The sequence below is a fragment of the Hypanus sabinus genome, unplaced genomic scaffold (assembly GCF_030144855.1).
Source record: "Hypanus sabinus isolate sHypSab1 unplaced genomic scaffold, sHypSab1.hap1 H_10, whole genome shotgun sequence".
Taxonomy (NCBI): Eukaryota; Metazoa; Chordata; class Chondrichthyes; order Myliobatiformes; family Dasyatidae; genus Hypanus; species Hypanus sabinus.
In genome coordinates this window covers 312,485-335,550 of record NW_026779041.1, presented here as the reverse complement: position 1 = coordinate 335,550, position 23,066 = coordinate 312,485, and the positions used below count along the sequence as shown (strand labels likewise).

At 44.5% G+C, this 23,066-nt stretch overlaps 1 protein-coding gene and 1 long non-coding RNA gene across 2 annotated transcripts in view; one reads left to right on the top strand and one right to left on the bottom strand.

Annotated features, from left to right (window-relative positions):
• Nucleotides 1–23,066, top strand: part of LOC132386059 (ras-related protein Rab-4B) — an 80,555-nt gene that overhangs the window by 16,166 nt on the left and 41,323 nt on the right. The window lies entirely within an intron of this gene.
• On the bottom strand, nucleotides 1,667–21,316 carry LOC132386060 (uncharacterized). The gene is made up of 3 exons (XR_009509399.1): nucleotides 21,092–21,316; nucleotides 13,688–13,913; nucleotides 1,667–9,091 (listed from the first exon to the last, which is right to left on the bottom strand). It is a non-coding gene; the product is annotated as an uncharacterized LOC132386060 (long non-coding RNA).

Genomic DNA, 23,066 nt, shown 5'->3' with positions numbered 1-23,066 from the left:
AGTTGACTGCTGAAGACACCTCGGAGAGAGAGAGAGGTTGCGGCAACTGGCCCCTGAAGCTGTGGAAGACGTAGGCAGCGTGTGTGTGGATTGTATTGCGTTGAAGAGGCGCACTGTCAGTGACCAGAATATGGCCCTGAGGGCCGGAGAGGCGATGGCCTGTCTGAATGGTGCGATGTGGTTTAATGTGCTGGATCTGAGGAGTGGATGTTTCCAGATCCCGATGAGTGGGGCCGACAAGGACAAGATGGCCGTTATAAATTCCCTAGGAGTCTTCGGGTCCGAAAAGATGCCACAGGGCATATCTGGAGCCCTTGCAATCTTCCTGCAGGGCAGGTGGAAGACCATAGGGGATATGGAGGCGTTTGGAGTTTTGGTGTATGTGGATGATCTCTTGGTACTTGGATTTGCCTCAGGAGAATATGAAGTGAGGTCGTTGCAGGAGCAGCTGAGAACTACCGAGTTAAAGTGTTTTCTGGACACGTGCCAGGGCTGGCGAAGGTAGCAGCTCGTGAGTGACTGTCTCTACGGAATCAAGTTTGAAATGAAGACGGAGAGACTGGAGAAAGCGATATGGAACCAGTCGGAAGACTTACAAGTTGGAGAGAATGAAGAAAGTTGTCTGACTGAGGGTAATAGCAAACTAAGAACCCGGAGAGGGGAGTTTGCAGAGGTGAAGAAATTACAGACGAATCTCAGAAGAGAGAAGCGGAAGCTTGAAGGGAACCTGAAGATGACCATCGACAGTTCAAATGAAGTGCAAAACCTGAAAGTTGATCTGGAAGAAGTCATGAGGAAGAAAAACCTGGAGAGAAGTGCAGTGAATACTGAACAGGAGGCTGAAGAGACTGCGGGAGCAGTGCAGGCCACGTGTTTCCGTTTGGAGAAGATCAAACAGCAGCTACCGATCACAGGAATGAGGAAGAATACAGATTCGATGGATGATGTGCTGGATGTGTGGTACATGCTGCTTTTGCTGACTTTCCCTCGATTGAGGAAGAGACCTTTGGCCCTTCTCCCATTGAGTCAGGTGTAGCGGGGAGGGTTAGCTGTGTGCAGTGTGGGGCATGAGTGAGAGGTTGAGAGAGGAGTTGGTAGTGGGCCCAAGGTATCCCCAGTTGTGTCCAAGCCTGAAGGGTTTAGGTGAGGGGGTACGGAGGCCTCAGAAGAGTTAGGGAACTCCCAGATAGTTGGCCTAAGTAGTGCCTGAGGAACAGGGTGTGAGGGTTACTGTGTGGGGAGGAGATGTCACTGTTTGTGCTTGGGTTACGGTGTGTTAGCAGGAAAGGTGGCGAGTTATTTAGTAGTCATGAGGACATGACTTTTATTTGGTGGAGGGAGAGTGTAAAGGGGGTTTCTTCTTTTTTCTTTGTTACTGTTGGGAAAGGGTTTCTTTTTGTTAACTAGCAGGAATGCTAATTTACTGATAACGAGAATGGTATTCCTTTGTAAACCAAATGGGGATTAATGTTCTTTCTTCTGAGTCTGTAAGCTTTTGTTGACGGGCTTTTGGGCAGATCGGTGCGAGGGGGTCGAGAGAGAGGACGCAATGCTCTAAGCTGGGCGAGGATCGGACCCCAAAGGGGGGTCCAAGGCCGGAAGATTCTCCGAGGAGGGGGAGGGGGGTCCGAGGCCGGAAGATTCTCCGAGGAGGGGGGGGGGGGGGATGAAGCTAGATGTGCTTGGTTGACCACTCGGAGGGTCCTGAGCTGTTTGGAGAGTTGAGGAGTTCGGAGGGTCCTGAGCTGCGAGTCGAGGAGTTCGGAGGGGATCGAATGGTGGCCAGAAGACTTCAGTAATTGAGCTCCAACGGTTGTGCACGAAGTGGTTTGGACTTTGATAAGTTTGGCGCCTTTTCTTTAATTTTCTCTTCATATATACTGTATCGTTATTAATCACTTAGTTATAGTAACCTTTATAAATTGTACTGATTTAATTGCATATGGTGTACTGTCTGGTTTTGGGCGAGGCGGGGACATCACACAGCATCCACACCAGCTGATTACCCAGTTTGGTGGGGCCGAAGGCTGCTCCCCCTAGACGGAACGAGCTGAGCGAGCCTGAGGCGACCCAGGGGGTTACAATTGCTTGAGCAGAGCATGTACAGACTATTTTTTCTTATTCCCTAAACAATACAGTATGACAACTATTTACATAGCGTTTACTTTGTATTACATATTATAAGTAATCTAGAAATGACTTAAAAGTACAAGCAGTCCCCAGGTTATGAATGAGTTCCATTCCTGAGTCGGATTTGAAGTCAGAACAGGTACATCCGGTATTATTTAGCGTCAGTTAGTCAAACATTTTTCTTAGTATATAGAACATATTTTACCTTTCTATGCATATAAAACACTTAAGAAATATACGTATTTCAATAATTTAACCACTGCGTTGCTTAGTAATAATTGTAGCTTTCATCAGGGCAGGGCCTTTCACATGCTCCATTAAAATTGTTCCAATCGTTGACCGACTGTAGCCTAACGCTTTTCCAATGACCAATGGCATTTCATCTCTTTCTGATCGCTTTATTACTTCCACCTTATTTTCAATCGCGATCGTGATTATTTTCGTGAACAGGAACACTGCATTTTTAGAGCTGTGCCGCCAGGACCTAATGTCCACCGCACAGAGACATGTTAGGTAAAGTCCGGGGTTCCGCTGGGTCCTGAAGACCACCACACCGGTACTTGTTAAATAAGGGACGAGCATCTGTGAATTTTGGTATCCGCGTGGGATCCCGGAATCAGTCCCCCATGGATAAGGAGGGCCGACTGTATAATCTATATAGTCACCCGGGGATGGGGAGGGAGGGAGGCACGACCATTTTACAGTTTGGCAGCAGAGTGTCCTTTGCTGTAATCCACTAAACAATACCGCTTCCACAGACATTGTCCCTTTAGTACTGGTTGTGGGCATTGAGGCTGGTACGGGGTTGTACTTGCTCAACTGGAGCAGCTGAGAGTGATGGGGGATGGGTGGCAAGTACACACACAGTGAGCCTGCTTTATCCTTGACTTGCAGAGCAGTGTATTTGGATTACAGGATCATATTGCTCATAATCATAAATATTATAATACCAGGAGACAAACGAGCAAAATTAGACCTTAAGGCCCATCGAGTCTGCACACCATTTCTTCTGATTGATCTGTCTCGCCCCCATTCCCTTGCCTTCTCCCTGTAACCTTTGATACCCTTGCTAATCAAGAACCAGTGTGACTCTGCTCTAAATGTACACGGATCTTGAAATAAGACTATTTTAACCATGATATCTGTATAAGTATTGGTCCCATTCACTTGCTTAAATGCTTCATCCTTTACTCGTTTTAAATATTCTCAGCCACTGGAACCTGACCGTTCATCACTGCATTGTAGGTAGCATTGCAGCTATTCGACAGTAATTCCTTCCATCCCAGAGAAGCTGCTCGACCTGCTGTGTTCCTTCAGCAGATTGCTTGTTGTGAAGTGAAGTTGTTTATTTTTACTTTAAGACTGGGGTTTCCAACCTGTGGTCCGTGGACCCCTTGGTTAATGGTAAGGCTCCATGGCTTAAAAAAGGTTTGGAACCCTTGCTTAAATACAGTGTATTCTAGTTAATTGCGACACTTAGGGACCAAACAGTTTTGGCCCACTAATGTCGCTGCCCAAATTAGCCAAAGTTCCATGGAAATAGTTAAAAGGGGATAAAAAGACAAGCTACCGTTTAACTGAGTAACGGATTATCTATTTAAATGAAATATAGAACAAATTAGAACATTACCAATGCTACTCATTGTCATTATTATGTGCTGTAAGAGCAGAATTAGGCCCATTCAGCCCATCGAGTCTGCTCCTCCATTCCATCATAGCTGATCCCGGATCCCACTCAACCCCATACACTTGCCTTCTCGCCATATCCTTTGCCCTCACCGATCGTGAAACTATCAACTTCTGCCCATGGACGACCTCCAACACAGTCTGTGACAGAGCATGCCACAGATTCACTATTCTTTGGCTAAAAAAATTCCTCCTTCCTCTGATCTAAAAGGTTACCCCTCAATTTTGAGGCTGTGCCCTCTAATTCTGGATACCTCACCATAGGAAACATCCTCTCCACATCCATACTATTTAGACCTTTCAACATTTGGTAGGTTTCAATGAGATCCCCCTGCGTTCTTCCAAGTTCCAGTGAGTACAGGCCCAAAGCTGCCAAATGCTTAACGTATATTAACCCCTTCATTCGCAGAATCATCCTTGTGAACCTCCTATGGACTCTTTCCAATGACAACACATCCTTTCTGAGATATGGGTCAAAACTGTTGACAATTCTTCAAATGCAGCCTGATTAGTATATTATAAAAGCTCAGCATTATCTCCTTGCTTTTATATTGTATTCTCCTTGAAATAAATGCCTTCTCTACCACAGACTCAACCTGTAAATTAACCTTCTGGGAGTCTTGCAAGAGGACTCTCTGTACCTCTGATGTTTGAACCTTCTCCCCATTTAGATAATAGTCCACACTATTGTTCCTTTTATCAAAATGCATTCCATCTGCCACTTTTTTGCCCATTCTTCCAAACAAGTTCTGTTGCAATCACATTGCTTCCTCGCACTGCCTAACCCTCCACCTATCTTCATATCACCTACAAACTTTGCCACAAACCCATCAATTCCATTATCCAAATCAGTGACAAAAGTGAAAAGTAGTGGTCCCAATACTGACAGACATCCAGAAAAGGCCCCTTTATTCCCACTCACTGCCTCCTGCCTGTCAGCCATTGCTCTATCTATGCCAGTATCTTACCTGTAACGCTATAGGATTTTATCTTGTTAAGCATCCTCATGTGTGGCACCTTATCGAATGCCTTCTGAAAATCCAAGTAAATGACATCCACTGCCTCTCCTTTGTCCACCCTGCTTGTTACTTCCTTGACAAACTTTAACAGATTTGTTAGGCAAGATTTCCCTTCACAGAAACCATGCTGATTTATCATTTGTCTCCAAGTGCCCCAAAACCACAACATTTTCCCAACCACTAAGGTAAGGGTAACTGGCCAATAATTTCTTTTGCCTTGACTCCTGATGAAGGGCTTCAGCCCAAAATGTCGTCTTTACCTCCTCCCATAGATGCTGTCTGGCCTGCTGAGTTCGGCCAGCATTTTGTGTTTTTATTTATTTCCAACTTCTGCAGATACACTCGTGTTGCCTTTGAATTTCTTTCGCCTGCCTGGTGTCAGTGGTCGCGTAACCAGGACTTGTGATCTGCACCAACTGCTCATAAGACTATCCACCATCTGCTCCCATGACCCTGATCAGGTGGGGGGGGGGGGGCGCTAAGCTGGTGTTAACTTTGCCCAAGTGTGACCTGCAGGCTAGCAGAGGGAAGGAGCACCTTACCCCCCCTTTGGTAGAGACGTATCTCCACAGTAACCCAAACCCAAACAATGCTACTACAATACAACTAAAACTTATGTTCCTAGTAGTTACCAACAGAGGATTGATTTACTTATTTACTTACTTTTATATCTTATCTTCTTCTATATCATGTGTTGCATTGAACTGCTGCTAAGTTAACAAGTTTCACGACTCATGTGGGTGATGATAAACCTGATTCATCAAATGCTTTTGACAATTGCGTCGTCCAATCTTCATTTTCATTGTAACATTCAAGATGATTGTTAATTCCTTTAAATTCTTCGTAGTGCCTGACTTGTTGAAGTCTCCAAGCTCCAAGCCACAATGCTTGAATCCGCAGTGAGCAAAACAGTTCAGAAGTTGTCTTACTGCTTATTTATCACCAGCTATCAGTGACCAAAATCACTGTTCTTTGAACACAAACACTCACAATTGATGCCATTTAGAAACCGTTCATGTTGTAGTGTCACAAGTGCACGCAACTGCCAACTTTTAGAAACTGTTGAACAACAGTCCCAGTGTCCCAGTAATGGAGGGAACCCCAGTTATTTTCTCAATTAGTTTTTGACCTTCAAGAGTCTTCCCAAGAAAGCAGCTGCCCCGATCATCTAGAATCCACTGCACTTGTAAAAAGTTGTTGTGGAAGGTGGGGTCTATTACATTCTGTCAGAGATCAGGCTTGGTATTAATGATGCTGAAAGGCCTGGATGGAGTGGATGTGGAGAGGATGTTTCCCTTAGCGGGAGAGTCTGGGATCCGAAGGCAAAACCTCAGAATGAAGGGTTGAGAGCTGAATGTAGAACTGTGGTAGGAGGAATTTCTTCAGCCAGAGGGTGGTGAATCTGTGAAATCATCGCCAGAAGGTTGCGGATGCCAAGTCATTAGGTGTATTTAAGTCCAAGATTAATAGGTAAGGGGATTAACAGTAAATTGGCAAATTGATTTTATTAATTTTGTATGTATAAAGCAGTGAAACCTATAGGAACCCACACACAATGCTGGAGGAACTCTGCAGGTCAGGCAGCATCCATACAGAGGAATAAACAGTCAGCATTTCGAGCGGAGACCCTCTTCAGGACTGAGAAGGAAGGGTGCAGATGCCAGGATAAAATGGTGGGGGGAGGAGAAGGTGATGGGTGAAGCCAGGTGGGTGGGAAAGGTAAAGAGCTAGAGAAGAAGGAATCTGATAGGAAAGGAGACTGGGCCATAGAAGAAAGGAGGAGGGGACTCAGGGGAAGTAATAGTCAGGTGAGAAGAAGTGAATGGTCAGAGTGAGGAATTGGTGGAGGGGCTGAATTTGTTTATCAGAAGGAGAAATTATATCAATACCATCAGAATATAAGGACAGAATAGAATAAAGACAGAATGTAAGATGTTTCTCCTCCACCCTGAGGATGGCCTCATCTTGGCTCAAGCAGAGATTATGGACCGATATGTTGGAACAGGAGCCGCCATCATCACATCAGTGTGTTGCAGTAGTACCCAGGAAAATAAAGACAGAGCACCGAATAGCGAGAATGACATTGGGGAAAGTAGATCAGATGTGGGCTGAATGGCCTAATTCTGTTCTTGCAGTGTTTCCTGGCTCCTTTCCTGAGTGAGTGATCTTCTGCTTGGATTGATGCTGAATGGATCCTCACCCATGTGCTTTGTCTATGAACTGGGATTTCAAAGTACATTTATTATAGAAGTATGTGTATACAACCTTGAGTTGGCTTAGTGGGCAAGGCATCAGACTAGTAACCTGAAGGTCACTGGTTCGAGCCTCAGCTGAGGCAGCGTGTTTGTGTCCAACACATTGCTCTGCAATGACACTGCTTGGGTCCCAGTGCCCTTCCCTTGGACAACATCGGTGGCATGGAGAGGGGAAGGCCTGCAGCTTGGGCAACTGCTGGTCTCCCATACAACCCTGCCCAGGCCTGCGCCCTGGAAACTCCAGGTGCAGATCCATGGTCTCTCGAGACCGACGGATGGCACCACCACCACAACCTTGAGATTCGTCTCCAAGCAGGCAGCCACAAAACAAAGAAATCCAAAAGAACCCTTTAAAAATATAAGTCCGTGAACGGAAGTCCGCAAAGAATCCATCCCCAGACCCTTAATTCAGTGAAGAGTGGAGCAGGGTGCTGAACCGGGCTGTCCCTTACCTTGAACCCCGACACCCTGACCTTTTCAATCTGGCCCGCTGTCTAAATGAATGTCCAAACTTCGGGTTCAGCCGCTTCAATCTACTCTAGGGCCTGGACCCCACCCCCTCAATTCTGCCTGTGCCCAACTTTCCAATCCGACCCCCGTGTTTAAGTCATCGTCCAGACTTCAGGTTCAGTCACTTTGACACGCTCTTGGGGCTTGGATCCCACCACCTCGTTTCGGCCTGTACCTGACCTCTGGATGTTAGGCATTTTAGCAAGAGGATTTTTTTTTAATTGTATCTAAAGGTACAGTGTGATAACAGGCCCATGCAGCCAACATTATACCCATGTGACCGATTAACACCTTCCATCTTCAGAACGTGGGAGGAAACCGGAGCGCCCAGAGAAAGGGAGAAAGTCCGAACTCCGTAAATGGCAGCGGCGGGAATTGAACCCGGAAAACTGGCACTGATACAGCGGTCCATTAACCAATGCACCACTGTGCTGCCCTACTGGGAGAAGTGTTATGAACATTTGTTACTCGAGGCAATGAGTTCAAAAGTTGAAGTGTTTGTGTTGCAACTTTATAAAACACTGGTTAGGCCATGTCTGTGGTATTGCATACAGTTCTGATCGCCCCACTATAGGAAGGATGTTGAGGCTTTGGAGAGAGTACAGAAGAGGTTTACCACTGTCTGGTTTGGAGGGCATGTGCTGTCACGAGAGGCTGGATAAACTTGGGTTCTTTTCTCTGGAGCAGTGGAGAAAGAGAGGAAATCTGATAGAGGTTTATAAGATTATGAGAGGCATAGAGTAGACAGGGAGAATCTGTTTCCCAGGGATGAAATGTTTAATAACAGAGGGCATGCATTGAAGGTGAGGGGTTCAAGGGGGGTGTGTAATTTTTATTTTTATTACTCAGTCCTGGGTGATTGCCTGGAGTGTGCTACCTGGTATGGTGGTAGAGGCAAATATATTAGAGGCTTTTAAGAGAAGTTTGGATCAGCACATGGGTGTAATGGAGGGATAAGGACATGGTGTCGGTAGGAGGGATTAGTGTTTGGGTGTTTTTTTAATTTGCTTTCTATTTAGTTCAGCACAACATTATGGGCTAAATGGCCAGTTCCTGTGCTGTACAGTTCTATTTTCTAACATCTGTGATCTTGTACTCAATGGCCTTGTACTGTACATTCTCTCCAGAATCACTCAATAATGACCGGAATCAGATCTGCTGGCCCCGAGTGCACAGACAAATAACAAAGACTGTCTCACCCGACTCATTAATGGTTTAACTATTCTGAGGCCCAATATAGGGTTATGTGTACCTGCAATTTTATTTTTGCCTTTGTTGGGACAGAGAGTCCCTTTGAGTTTGTTGAATGGCTTCTGGTGGGAGTGCACAATTCCAGGCTACAAGAAATGTTGAACTGTTCTTTCTCCAGGCTACAAGAAATGGAAACTCTCCAATTCACTGTTGGTCGGTTTGGATGTCTCCTTATCTTGTGGAACCATTGGCAGGGTTTCTTTTAATCTCCATTGCTTGAAGTGACCAAGCACAGTAAACCTGGAAAAATGGGCGAGTCAGTGGCAGTTTCATAGAACTGATGCAATAAGTTCACTGGGTCTTGCTCTTGTGTCAAAATGAGGCTACCCTCAGGGTGGAGGAGCCACACCTCATATTCCATCTGGGTAGACTCCAACCTGATGGCTAAATATAGATTTCTCCTTCTGGTAAATAAGTTCTCTCCACCACCACCCCCACTTTATTCTCCACACTGACCTTGTACTTTTTCCTCACCTGCCTATTACTTCCCCCTGGGTCCCCTCCTCCTTCCCTTTCTCCTATAGTCCACTCTCCTCTCCTTTTAGATGCCTTTACCTTTCCCACCCACCTTTTTATTCTGCAAACAGGAGGAAATCTGCAGATGCTGGAGATTCAAACAACACACACAAACTGCTGGTGGGACACAGCAGGCCAGGCAGCATCTATAGGGAGAAGCACTGTCGTCGTTTCAGAGCTGACGAAGGGTCTTCCACCAGCATTTTGTGTGTGTTGTTTCACCTTTTTATTCTAGCATCTTCCCCCTTCGCAGTCCTGAAGAAGGGTCTCGACCTGAAACGATGACTGTTTATTTCCATAGATGCTGCCTGACCTGCTGAGTTTCTCCAGCATTCTGCGTTGGTTATTTGTTACTAGTTATTGTTAGTTCATTCTGCTTTGCACATTGGTTGCTTGTCCATCTTTGTGTGTAGTTCTTCATTGATTCCATTTTATTTCTTTGTTTTACTGTGAAGGAAAATGAATCACAAGGTAGAGTAGAGTGAAATATACACACTTTGATAATAAATTAACTTTGAACTTTAAATGTGGAGAATAGTGTTAACATTGGTCAGTTCATTGCATGTTTGCAGTTGGACATCAAAAGTTCAAAGTAAATTTTATTATCAGAGAACATATATGTCACCATATACATCCCTGAGATTCATTTTCCTGCGGGCATACTCAGCAAATCTATAGAACAGTAACTGTGAACAGGATCCCAGTGATACAGGGATATGCCAGCATGCGAAGCCAGTTCCGGCAGACTGGGTGGATGAGATCAACCAGAAGATCCGATAGTCAAGAAGGTGATGCTGCAGTGCTCCATGGAGAGCAAAGGGCATGACAAGGCACAGAAGGCATCTTGGCTATCCACTGCAGCCAGGAAGTCTCCTGACATGACAATTTTTCATACCGTTGCACCAGGTCTTTTGAGGTCGAGAGAGTGGAACAGCTTTCTCACTATAAAGCTCCTCCCGCACAGGTTTTTCCTCCGTGCAGTTCTATGATCCCTCCTGTACTTTGTGAAGTGGCGGATATGGGAGCTGCACAGACAAACGTAATCGTCGGAAGCAACGGACAACCAACACAAAGTGAGATCATTTGTTGTGGGACCATCTCAATGAAAGGCCAAGTGAGTGTAGTTATCCCCTTTTGTTTAAGAACCTGATGATTGGGGGGTAATAACTGTTCTTGAACCTGGAGGTGTGTGTCCTGAGGCTCTTGTATCTTCTACCTGATGGCAGCAGTGAGGAGAGGGCACAGCCTGGGTGGTGAGGATCTTTGATGATGTATGCTGCTTTCCTACAACAGCATTTCATGTAGATAAGCTCAGTGTTTGGGAGGACTGCAGTGAGGACTGCTGTGGATCAAGGAGGCAGCTCACCACCACCAGCTCAAGGGCAACTAGGGATGGGCGACTAAATGCAGATTCAGCCTGTGGAGCCACATCCGTTGAATACTTCATCATGGGCACTAGCCTCTGTAGTATCCAGGATGTCTTTTGGGCGGGGGGGGGGGCGATGCCTCAAAAAGGCAGCATCCATCATTAATGACCCCCATCGCCCAGGTCATGCCTGTTTTCATTGCTACCATCAGGGAGGAGGCACAGGAGCCTGAAAGCCCACACTCAGTTATTCAGGAACAGCTTCTTCCCCTCTGCCATCTGATTTCTGAATGGATATTGAACCCATGAATATTACCTCACTACTTTTCCCTAATATTGCACTACTTATTTAATTTAACTCTTTATACATATACTTGTTGTAAATCAGTTGTTTTCTGTATTATTGTGTGTTGCATTGTACTGTACAAATTTCACAACGTTTGCGAGTGATACTAAACTTGATTCTGGTTCTGAATGTAAAAACTCGAACTTTGTACTGGTGGGTGTATTTGCGATTTTATTTCACACGTTCAAGATGCTGGCAGAAATGTATTTGTTGCTTAATCCTAGATACTTGCATAACTGGTTGCTAGCCCACTTGAAATAAAGTATCAGTGTAGTATAAGCAACACACACAAAATGCGGGAGGATCTCAGCAGGTCAAGCAGTATCTATACAAATGAATAAACAGTTGCGGTTTCGGGCTGAGGCCCTTCATCAGGACTGGAAAGGAAAGGGGAAAGAAAGAAGGTGGGGGAGGAGGGGGTTGTATTAGCTGTAAAGACTTCCATTTATCTCAAAAAAAGGTCATTTGTCCCAATAGTTCCTGCAGGTGCCTGTGCTTCCTCCTGGCAGATTTACTTCCCCAAAGGTCAGTGGCAAATATGTTTTGAGTTTTTTTATTATGACTTAGAAGTGCCACGTTCAGAATGTTTAATACTACCGGCATGTATCATGAAATTTGTCTTTGCAGCAACAGTAGAATGCAATATATGTTGATAGAAAAAAAACTGAGTTACAGTAAATATATACATATATTAAATAGTTGAATTAAATAGGTAGTTCAAAAATAAATATTTAAAACAAAGTAATGAGGTAGTGTTTATTGGTTCAATGTCCATCCAGAAATTGGATGGCAGAGGGGAAGAAGCTGCTCCTGAATCGTTGAGAGTGTACCTTCAGGCTCCTGTACCTCCTCCCTGATGGTAGCAATGAGAACAGGGCATGTCCTGAGTGATGGGGGCCCTTAATCATAGATGTCACCTTTTTGAGGCATCGCTCCTTGAAGATATCCTGGATACTACGGAGGCTGGTGTGCCTGATGAAGCTTATTTTGATCCCGTACAGTAGTGCCCACCCCATACCAGGCGGTGATGGAGCTAGTTAAAATGCTTTCCACGGTATGCCCAGACGGTAAAGCCTCTGTCATGCCGTCTTTCTAGCTGTGTCAATATGTTGGGCCCCCATCTTGCTTCAATTTCTTGGCCCATCACCAAGTGGGAATCAGCTGATTTCCACTCAGCTGAGCCAGGGTTGAGTTGGGACTGGTTCCTGATCTGTTCTTTGTTGCCTGACCTAGAAAGTTCTGCAAATTGATGGCTGGCAGCTCACTATTGCTGCCACCCACAACTGTCAACAATCCCCAGTGCTCACCAGCCACCTACTGACTCCTTTGCTGGTCTGCTGCTACTGTGCAGGATGAGGGAGCATGGAGCTGACCAGGGTTCACAGGTAGTACTTGCATTACTAAGTACAAGGGTGCAGGCAGCATGTGTCGTGGTTTCTCATGCCCTACAAATGATTAGGAGACGCAGAAGATTCTTCAAGAAGGGTTAAACTTTAATTTGCAAATCAAAGCTGAGACAGTCATTGAGCTAGTCGCTGATTGCCCACCGATCCGTGGACACAGCATGTTTTATAGCAATCTCCTAGTTTAGTTGCATTAGCGTATGCAATTGGTCGATAGTTGCGTACCACACGTACATCTGCCACTATTGTTTCTATCCATTGACTTAATCATGTTCTAATCTACATCTCTTAGCTACCTCTTATTAACACAACATTGTCTTCTACATTCTTAGGATTTCATTCTCCTACTAAATTGGGTACATGCATAGCAAATAGCAAACTCAGATTTTCTAATCTACATCTCTTAGCTACCTTTCATTAACACACCATTGTCTTCTACATTCTTAATATTTCATTCTCCTGCTAAATTGGGTACATGCATAGCAAATAGCAAACTCAGGTTTTCTAATCTACATCTCTTAGCTTCCTCTTATTAACACAACATTGTCTTCTGCATTCTTAGGATTTCATTCTCTAACAAATAGCAAGTTGCAACTTTTATACTCCAATACACGGAGATTTGGGTTTGATACAGTTCATTATTAAATCAACCTAGCCAACAATACACTATACACTAAGGACAGTGTAGAGGACTGGTGAGACTTTACAGATGTACCGTGGAGAGCATTCTAACTATTTGCATTGTTGCCTGATATGGGGGATGGGGGCACTGCACAGCTTTGAAGTAAGCAGCAGAGAGTTGTAAACTCAGTCAGCTCCATCGTGGGCACTAGTCCTGGATACTACAGAGGCATCACAGAGAGAGGGGTTTGTGCTTAGACTGCACTGCCAGCAACAGTGGTAGAGGTGGTTAAAATTTGGACTTTTAAGAGACTCTAAGTAGGTACAAACAAGCTGGATGAACTCAGCAGGTCGGGCAGCATTTTGAAAGGAACAGTCACCGTTTTGGGCCGAGACCCTTCGTGAGGACTGTTCCTTTCAATGGATGCTGCCCGGCTTGCTGAGTTCATCCAGCTTGTTTGTACGTGTTGATTTGACCACAGCATCTGCAATATACTTTGTGTTTACTAAGTAGGTACATGGAGCTCAGAAAAATAAAGGGCTATGCAGCAGGGAAATTCTAGGCAGTTTCTAGAGTAGGTTACCTGGTCAGCCCAAAGTTGTGGGTTGAAGGGCCTGTAACATACTGTAGATTGTTACGTTTCTGTCTTCAAAAGGTGATGTCTCGAAATGGCAGCATCCATCATTAAGGACTCCCATCATCCAGGACATGCCTTCTTCTCATTGCTACCATTAAGGAGGAGGTAGAGCAGCCTGAAGACATACACTCAAAGTTTTAGGAATAGCTTCATCTCCATCGCTGTCAGGTTTCTGAAAGCACAATGAACCAACCCGTGAACACTACTTTTTGCTCTCTCTTGCACTAATTATTTAATTCTGTAGATACATATTTTTCACTGTAATTTATTGTGTTTTTATCTTTGGCACTGCCGCTGCTGCAGAACAACACATTTCACAACATTTGTCAGTGATATTAATTCTGATCCTGAAGGAAAAACAATGTAAGAGCATTCTCCGCTGTGATCACGGATTGTGTCCCCCCCTGCTCAGGCTGGATGTGGCCTCAATAAGGTACCAGAGCTCTTCTCTGCGGAGAAGGTTAAGCAATTTGACTATTATAGGCGTAATCATTTCTGGACACGGACATCAGGTTTTATGGTAGTCCAGTGGTGGTTTTATTTGTGACCAGAAATGAGTTAGTTAATCACTCCCTTCCCCTCAGGCTGGTTCTGTGCATTTTCCCTCTAGTTCCTACCTTACCCACCAATGGGAACCTTGCCTTCGGACTGTAAACTTTGGAGTTCCCCTCCTCCCTCCCCAACTCCTCCTGAGTTACCTTCGCCTATCCTGTTCTCTCTCCCTGAAGCACCTTAATGTTTTCAGAGACATGAGAGACTGAGTATGATTTTTGTGTTTTGTTTGATATGTGAGAGACTCGATATAATTTCAAATTACACTATAAGATATAGAGGCCAGAGTTATGCCATCTGGCTCATCAGGTCTCCTCCACCATTTCATCATGGCTGATCCATTTTCCCTCTCTCCCGATCTTGTCTTCTCTCCGTATATCATCATGCCCTCGCTAATCAAGAACCTATCAATCTCTCCCTTAAAAATACCCAATGACCTGTCTTCCACTGTTGCCTGTGGCAACGAATTCCACAGTTTCACCACTAACTGGCTGAAGAAATTCCTCTTGATCTCCATTCTACATGGACATCTCTTTATTCTGAAGCTGTATCCTCTGGACTTACCCCACCAGAGGAATCCTCTTCTCCACATCCACTCAAGTCCTTTCAAAATTGGATAGGTTTAAATGAGATTCGCCCTCATTCCTCAGAATTCCAGTGAGTTCAGTATATAATAAACCTTTCAATCCTGGAATCATTTTTGTGAACCTCCTTTGAACCCTCTCCAATGTCACCATGTTCTATCTTAGAAAAGGGGCCTAAAACTGCTCACAATTCTTGAGGATTTGCCTGATTATGGATCAGGAAGATGATAGAATTGATCTCAAGGCTATGAGAGTGACGATATTCTTTGAACATCACAGCACAGAGACAGGCCCTTCAGCCCATCAAGCCCATGCCAATCTGGGCTTCTGCCTTGTCACATCCACCTACACCCAGACCATAACTCCTCTGATCCATGTACTTGTCCAATTCACTGAAAAACCCTTTGAAGTCTCTGAAGATGATGCACAGTGCTACACAAATGCAGTATTAATGAAGGCCAGGACATCAGAGGATGAACTCAGAAGCTTCAGATATGATTAGGACAGAATACTGGAATTCTAATGCATCTTGTTAGTCAATACTTTTGTTTACGGTTCGAATGTTATCTGGCATCCATGTCGTATGGGATAGGCAATCATGGTCTTTCCATGCCATGACCATGATTGTTCTTGGCAAATTTTTCTACAGGAGTGGTCTGCTGTTGCCGCCTTCTGGGCAGTGTCTTTACAAGACGGGTGACCCCCAGCCATTATCAATACTCTTCAGAGATTGTCTGCCTGGTGTCAGTGGTCGCAAAACCAGGATTTGTGATCAGCACCGGCTGCTCATACAACCATCCACCACCTGCTTCCATGGCTTCATATGACCCTGATTGGAGGGGGCAGGTGAGGGGGGAATGCTAAACAGGTGCTACACCTTGCCCAAGGGTGACCTGCAGGCTAGCAGAGGGAAGGAGCGCCTTACACCTTTGGTAGAGATGTATCTCCACCCTGCCAACCTTTGTTCAGAGTGACAGGCAGAAAAGTTGAGTTGGAAGAGGAATCTGAAAGCAGAGCAGTGTAAGGCGACAATCAAGAATGGTTATATCAATCATTGGGTCAAAGTGAGTGCGAATCTGAATCAAAGTGTTGATCGGTGGGAGTGGGGGAGTAGAAGTCCAAAATACACATGGGTTAGGACATTATTTCTTGGAACATAGAAATTTGAGGGATATTTGATAGAGGTGCACAAAATTATGAGGGGTATAGACAGGGTAAGTGCAAGCAGACTTTTTCCACTGAGGTTGGGTAGGACTACAACCATGGGTTGAGGGTGAAAGATGAAAAGTGTGAGGGGAAGGTTGTGAAAGTGTGGAACGAGCTCCCAGCTCAATGGTGCATGCAAGCTCAATTTCAACCTTTAAGAAAAGTTTGGATAGGTATGTGGATTGTAGGGATATGGAGGGCTATGGTCCTGGTACCAGTCGTTGGGAGTAGGCAGTTTAAAAGGCTCAGCCTGGACTAGATGGGCCAAAGGGCCTGTTTCTGTGCTTTACGTTTCTTTGACATGCAAAAAGGCAGACCTAACTTAGACCTAAGTTACACTGATAGAGCCTGGTAACATGTTAGTCAATTTGAATTTATTGTCAACTGTACAGGTACAAGTCGGTACAAAGAGAAACTGATAGCAGCATCTCAGAAAACACACAGAAAATAAATTATACGTGACAGTGAAAGGGGGGGAAATGTCCGCAAAATCAAGATGTTCACGCAGAGAAAATGAATGATCAGTGAGAAGTCCACTGTAGTGCTTATGCAGGTCAGTTCAAGAGCCTGATGGTTGTAAGAAAGTATTCCCGAACCTGTTGATGTGGGACTTCAAGCTTCTATACCTCCAACCTAGGGTGGCAGGATGGTGATGTGTCTCTGTCAAAGGAGGTGTAAGGTGCTCCTTCCCTCCTCTAGCCTGCAGGCAAGATATAACACCTGCTTAGCCCCTTGATCAGGGTCACGTGAAGCCATGGAGAAGCAGGTGATGGATGTCGTATGAGCAACTGGTGCATATCACAAGTCTTGGTTATGCAACCACAGATGCCAGGCAGACAATCTCTGAAGAGTATTGATAATGGCCGGGCTGGGGGTGGAAAAATTCGCCAAGAACAGTCATGGTCATTCAAAAACCATGATGGCCCATGTCACGCTAACGAATGAACCTCCTACCTACTGGTAGCAGTGGGAAGAGGGCATGACCCAGATGGCAGGTATCCTTGACAGATTATATTTTCTGCTGATGATGCAAGTGGTGGAGATGGCTTTGCCGGTGATGGACTGGGCTGTGTTCCCTACTCTCTGCAGCCTCTTGCATTGCTGTAACTAATCAGCTTGTTAAACTTGTTCAAAGTATGCTGTCATGCTGTGGTGTATGGCGTCCTTAAGCTTGTAAGACAATCCAAGGAGTGGCACTCCCACAGGATCGTATCTATGTGTTGAACCCAAGGCTGGTCACCTGTGATGGACATGGAGACAACAGTCAAAGTCAAAAGTTTCAGTTTAAAAAAAACTTCTGTGTTCCTTGTGGTTAAATGGTATTTAATATGGTCTCTTCATGCAAACTAGAGGTCAGCACTCTGGCTAATATTTATCAAACATCTGCACGTCGTCAGTTTACACTACAACAGCAAACATTTGGTGTTAGTCACATGCCCATTTGAATTCTCTTATCTTCTGCAAATTAAAGTGTCTACATTTGTTCAGTTGCAGAGGGAAACCAGTTTTGTAGAACAAAATTCATTGTGAGAAAATGCTGAGGGAATTTGAAAACTAGGAAATAAGAGAAAGAAAATTAATTACTTTTTGGCTTTGCATTCCTTATGACATTTTTTTGTTGCTTGTTACAAATTCTGGTCCAAATCAGCAATTGGTTAATTAACAACTTTAAAAATAAAGATTAAAGATTAACTTTAATTGTCACGTGTACTTCACTCTGGAAGACGCAAGCAGTATGGTGGAAATTCCAGGATTCAGGGGTTATGAACTTACTATACTAGAGATAAGGTTCTTGGGAAACTGAAAGGTCTGAAGATAGGTAGGTCACTTAGAGCAGATGGTGTACATCCCAGGGTTCTGAAATTGGTGGCTGAAGAGATCACGGAGGCTTTAGTAATAATCTTTCAAGAATCACTAGATGCTGGAATGGTTCCGGAAGACCGGAAAATTGCAAATGTCACTCCATTTTTTAAGAAGGGAGAAAGGCTGAAGAAAGGAAACTATAGGCCAGTTAGTCTGACCTCAGTGGTTGGGAAGATGTTGGAGTTAATTATTAAGGATGAGGTCTCAAGGTACATGGAGGCACTTGATAAAATAGGCCATAGTCAGCATAGTTTCCTCGAGAAAATCTTGCCTGATGAATCTGTTGGAATTCATTGAAGAAATAACAAGCAGAAGAATCGGTTGAAGTTGTGTACTTGGATTTTCAGAAGGCTTTTGACAAGTGGCCACACATGAGGCTACTTAACAAGCTACGAGCCCATGGTATTACAGGGAAGTTTCTAGCATGGATAAAGCAGTGGCTGACTGGCAGAAGGCAGAGAGAGGGCATAAAGGGCACTTTTTGTGGCTGGTTGGGTGCCGGAGACTAGAGGTGTTCCACGGGAGTCTGTGATGGGACCAATTCTTGTTACATTATATGTTAGTGTTTTGGATAATGGAATTGAAGGCTTTGTGGCAAAGTTTGCAGAAGATATGAAGACAGGTGGAGCAGTAAGTAGTTTTGAGGAAATGGAAAGGCTACAGAAGGACGGGTTAGGAGAATGGGCAAAGAAATGGCAGATGGAATAGTGTTGGGAACTGTATGGTCTTGCACTTTGGTAGAAGAAATGAAAGGGTTGACTATTTGTGAAATGGAGAGAAAATATAAAAAAGCAGAGGCACAAAGGGGCTTGGGAGTCCTTGTGCAGAATTCCCTATAGGTTAATTTGAGGGTTGAGTCTGTGGTGAGGAAGGCAAATACATTTCAAGAGGACTACAATATAAAAACAAGGATATAATGTTGAAATTTTATAAAGCGCTAGAGAGGCCTTGCTTGGAGCATTGTGAGTAGTTTTGGGCTCTTTAGAAGGGGTGTGCTGAAACTAGAGAGAGAGTTCAAAGGAGGTTTCCAAAAATTGTTACATGATTGAATGTCCTGTCACGTGAAGAGTGTTTGATAGCTCTGGGCCTGTATTCAGAAGAATAAGGGGTGATCTAATTGAAACCTATTGAATGGTGAAAGGCCTTGATATAGTGGGTGTGGAGAGAATGTTTCCTATGGTGGGAGAGTCTAAAACCAGAGGACACAGCCTCAGAATAAAGAGGCGTCCGTTTAGAAAAGAGATGAGGAATTTCTTTAGCCAGAGAGTGGTGAATTTGTGGAATTCGTTGCCACGGGCAGCTGTGGATTCCAGGTCTTTGTGTATGTTTAAGGCAGAGGTTGATAGATTCTTGATTGGTCAGGGCTTTAAGGGATACAGAGAGAAGGCAGGAAATCGGGGCTGAGAGGAAAATTGGATCAGCCATGATGAAATGTCAGAGCAGACTCGATGGGCCAAATAGCCTAATTCTGCTCCTTTATCTTATGGTCTTGCGGTATATCAAAACACAGTGTCCATGGTAACTATCAGGTGCCACGGTGTGATGCTGTTAAAGCTCGGGGCGATTTCAGAGTTCAGTTACAGTGTCGTCTGCAAGAAGTCTATATGTCCTTACTGTGAGTGAGTGCTCCAGTTTCCTCCCATATAGAAAGACATCGTAGTTAGTAGGTTAATTGGTCATTTTAAGTTGTCCTGTGATTAGGCTAATGTTAAGTAGGTGGGTTGCTGAGCAATGTGGCTCGTAGGGCCAGAAGAAACTGTTTGGCAGTGTATCTCTCAATAAACATAGTAAGCCCATCTTTCTGCATTAACAACTACAATAAGTCTTGGGAAGTGACGGGGCAGCCTGCACTTGGCACCTTGTCATGCCCGTCATTCAGTGGAATGTGGGAGGAAACTGGAGAATCCAGAGGGAACTCGCACAGTCACAGAGAAGCAGGGAAATTGATCCCCAATCAGTAATTGTAGTTGTAGAGTCATAGAAAAGTACAGCACAGAAACAGGCATTTCAGTCCATGCCGAAACATTTAGACTGCCATCAACCTACACCGGGACCACAGCCCTCTGTACCCCTGCATCCATGTACCTATCCAAACTTCTCTTAAATGTTGAAATCAAGCTCATGTGCACCACTTGAGCTGGCGGCTTGTTCCACACTCACTCCCCTCGTGGTCCCTTTATACTTTTCACCTTTCACCCTTAACCCATGACCTCTGGTTATGGTCCCACTCAACCTCAGTGGGGAAAACCCTGCTTGTGTTTACCCTATTTATACCCCTCATGATTCTGTGTACCTCTATCAAATCTCCCCTCAATTCTAAGGAACAAGGTCCTAACCTATTCAATCGTTCCTTATAACTCAGGTCCTCCAGACCCGGCAACATCCTTGTATTGTACAGCTGGTGTTGTAAGGCGTTACACTAATCACCATGCTACCGTGGAGGCCTGAAAACTTCATTAAAACGCCTGAAAAATCCCCAACTCAAAATGGAGTATAAGTCAGATGCTCATGAGTTAGTCTGTAAATAGTATTGCCATGTGCATTGCTCGTGGCTAAATTAGAAATTACTTGTGTTTAGAATGCTGTTGAGCATGCTGCCTCAGCAGAGGCATAACTTCCCATTGGCTCCAAACATTGGACGAGGAAGACTTCCTGATGAAGAGTAATTGAGTTGGATTTATGAGAAGGGGTTCTTAGTCACCTGGTCCCCTAGGTGAGGTTTTGACATCCCATTGGGGTTGTGCCATGGAGAGCATTCTAATGGGCTGCATCATCGTCTTGTATGGGGGGGGGGGGGTGAGGGCTATTGCACAAGATCAAAGTAAGTTGCAGAAAGTTGTAAACTTAGTTCCATCATGGGCACTATACTATACTTCACAGTATCCAGGACACCTTCAAGGAGCAGTGCCTCAGAAAGGTAGCATCCATCATTAAGGACCCCCATTACCCAGAACATGCCTTTTTCTCATTGTTACTGTCAGGAAGGAGGTACAGGAGCCAGAACTCAATGATTCAGGAACAGCTTCTTCTCCTCTGCCATCTGGTTTATGAATGGACATTGAATCCATGAACACTATGCCACTACTTTTTAATTTCAATTTTTCACTACTTATTTAATTCAACTATTTAGTTAATATATACTTACTGTAATTCACAGCTTTTCTCTATTGCATGCTGCCACAAAGACAACAAATTTCACGACCTGTACCAGTGATATTAAAACCCAATTCTAATTCTCCACCACATAGATCTCAGCAATGTTAATCCATGGAGTCTCAAATCACTAGTCAAAAGTTGTTGAAGAATCCAGGTTAATTATTATTTGTCCCAGTTCCTTGTGAATTAATTCTCAGCGTGTGGGAGTTGCTGACATTTATTGACTTTTTCATGAGCCGTTTTGTTGGTGAGGTTAATAGGCCATCATAGAAAGGGAAAGTAGAAATTTGCTCAAAGTTCAAATTATATATAGCTAGAGTGCCTAAGACTTTTGCACAGCTCTGTAATGATTTTATGTATTGCGCTGTACTGCTGTCGCAAATAAAAGCAAATTTCATGAAGTGAATGATGATAACCCTGATTTTCTGATATGGGTCTCTGTTCATCTACATCAGTGGTATGCAGGTGGAACAGATCAAGAACTTTTAAGTTCCTCGGGGTCAATATCACAAATGACCTGACTTGGTCTAACAAAGCAGAGTCCACTGCCAAGGAGGCCCACCAGCGCCTTTACTTCCTGAGAAAGCTGAAGAAATTTGGCCTGTCCCCTAAAACCCTCACTAATTTTTATAGATGCACTGTAGAAAGCATTCTTCTAGGGTGCATCACAACCTGGTATGGAAGTTGTCCTGTCCAAGACCGGAAGGAGCTGCAGAAGATCGTGAACACAGCCCAGCACATCACACAAACCAATCTTCCGTCCTTGGACTCACTTTACACCGCACGCTGTCGGAGCAGTGCTGCCAGGATAATCAAGGATACGACCCACCCACCCAACACACTTTTTGTCCCTCTTCCCTCCGGGAGAAGGTTCAGGAGCTTGAAGACTCATACGGCCAGATTTGGGAACAGCTTTTTTCCAACTTTGATAAGACTGCTGAATGGATCCTGACGAATGGATCCTGACCCGGATCTGGGCCGTACCTTCTAAATATCCGGACCTGACTTGCACTACCTTACTTTCCCTTTTCTATTTTTCTATTTATGATTTATAATTTAAATTTTTATTATATTTACTTTTTATTTGTACTCCAGGGAGTGCAAAGCGCAGAAACAAATATCGCTGTGATGATTGTATGCTCTAGTATCAATTGTTTGGTGATAGTAAATTAATAAAGTATTGTGGACTGAGAGTGAGTGGGAAGGGGAAAGGGGAGGGAGCGGGAAGTACCAGTGAGACATCCAGTAATGATCAATAAACCAACTGTTTGGAATCATGTGACCATGCCTTGTATCTAAGGTCTAAGCGTATTTGCACCCCCTCCACCCAGTGCTGCCCCGGTACTCCTACCACCTGTCCCACACCCCTCCCGTGGCACTCCACTCTCACTATTCCTAACAGCCACATTGAGAAATACAGCATTGTGTAAATGAAGAGTTTTGGCCCAAAACGTCGACTGTACTCTTCACCATAGATGCTGCTTGACCTGCTGAGTTCCTCCAGCCTTCTGTGTGTGTTCTGCAACAAGGTTGTGGTCCTCTTGGAGGAGTGTTTTCTGATGGACAATGTCCAGATGTGCAGTTGGTGGTAGTGTTTTGCGAGGCGACCAGAGCAAACCCACTTGTCACTTGAGGATTCACCTGGAGTTTGATACTCCTCGTCTCTGTCCCACCAACAAAAATCACCTGGACTGAGAGTGATATGTGCTGCTTCCTCTACCTTTTCACACCGGGAATAAGCTGTATGTCTCTGTTTGAATGAGGCTTGTGTTTCAAGTCTGGCCTAGCCTCTCTGCGGCATGCTGTTTCATGTTACTAATGTTAGTAGTTCTCTTTCTTGTTCCCGCACTGTTGTAACTCTCATCCGTTCGAGCTTTCGCAATCACCCAGCTCAGCGATCCTTAATGAAGGTAGTGAGATATTTTTTAAAAAATCAGGCTCCTGAACCAGAGTGGATAACTTCA